Genomic DNA, 1501 nt, shown 5'->3' with positions numbered 1-1501 from the left:
GGACTGCCAGCGATATTGCGCCTCGAGTCTCCGCCCCCTATTCCACGTCATGCTCCGTCATTTTCACAGCTGACTGAAGCTCCTCAGCGGCAGCTGTTATCCCCGGCCCACTGTTTAAAAATCGTCCGGCCATTGGTCAGCATCTACTTATTAGCTGCTTCCCAACCACACTCCTCACTTACCCCTCTAACCCGGAAGTGAACAAGCCCGTCAGGGCGAAACGCGTTTTCCACGGGGGGGACCACACATGGAGTGAACTTTCAGCTCCTGCATGGGCACCTGACGATGCCCTGACCTGCCTACTTCTTTCCAATTTTGGTGACCGTAAGCCCACCGCTGTTCTGTGTACAATGTGCACAGACAGCAACATTCTATGTGCATTTATTAATATGCTTTATTGGACAATATGTGATTAGACCTGTGTAGCACACATATAGATTTTTGTTATAGCGCTATTGCCTAAAAGCAAAACATATAGTATAAAATTTTCCTCCCATCCCCTTTTCCTTTTCCTTAGATCTTCTGAGCTAACACCTGGTAGAGAATTTACACTGGTATACTGAATTTTCACCAGCAGAGGCCAGTATATTGTTATAAGATTATTTCATTCACTGTGATCCTCAGCACGTTTTTTGTGATTAGAAACATCATTATATTTTTTTTGGCTCAGATTGTGGGATTCACCACACCTGATTCTGTTAAATTCAATTGAATCTCTACACTCAGCATAGGATGTATGATGATCATTGATGAGATTTCTCAAATTAATGTTTAAAATATTATGTGATTTCTCTGAGGACAGATATAATCTTATTTTATCTCAATTCCTTACCAGTCCTTTGTGACAATTCTTCACTGATAATTTAATCAAAATCAAATATTTCATACCTCTCGCTCACACTTTAATATTTTTTCATGGACTCTCATCTGCGATTCACGGAGCACAATACCACAGATGTGGGATTTGATGAGCTGTGTCTAATGCAGAAAGCAGATCCACCTATTTGTACTGTACTAATTTATCTCCTTCCCTGTTTAAACTGTTCTCATTTTCTCTCATCTTTTTCTTCCTCCTCTTTCTCCTATTTTCTTATATAGGTGCACTCTCATTGGTGTACTGTCATATAAATTCTCTACTATCATACCACGCTGCCAATGCCCGATCTCGTCTGATCTTGGAAGCCAAGCAGCGATGGGCCGGTTTAGTACCGGGAGAGGAGACTTCCTGCGAATACCCGGTGTTGAAGAGCAGGGACCATTTCCCTCCCTATGTGAATTGCGATGCCAACAGCAGTATCACCACTAATTCTTACTTCCTTTCTTTCATTTGTGGCCTACGACCAATTATTGTGGCTTACGTCAGAAAGTCAGGTCCCTGTGAATGCAGGAGACTACCTATCTTTGAATTTAAGTAGCCCTAGTGGGACGTACTTATCAAATAATCCTTATGACCATTCCTTGGTTCCATCAATACAGATATTCTGTACTGGTCAGGGGAAAT

At 42.0% G+C, this 1501-nt stretch overlaps 1 pseudogene; it reads left to right on the top strand.

Moving 5' to 3' along the window:
* The first annotated feature begins 1131 nt into the window (after window positions 1-1131).
* LOC134936937 (5S ribosomal RNA) lies at window positions 1132-1250 on the top strand (annotated as a pseudogene).
* The last annotated feature ends 251 nt before the right edge of the window (window positions 1251-1501 follow it).

This window comes from Pseudophryne corroboree, chromosome 6, assembly GCF_028390025.1.
Source record: "Pseudophryne corroboree isolate aPseCor3 chromosome 6, aPseCor3.hap2, whole genome shotgun sequence".
Lineage (NCBI taxonomy): Eukaryota > Metazoa > Chordata > Amphibia > Anura > Myobatrachidae > Pseudophryne > Pseudophryne corroboree.
The sequence above is the reverse complement of the archived record's forward strand: the minus strand, read 5'-3'. Positions and strand labels throughout refer to the sequence as shown.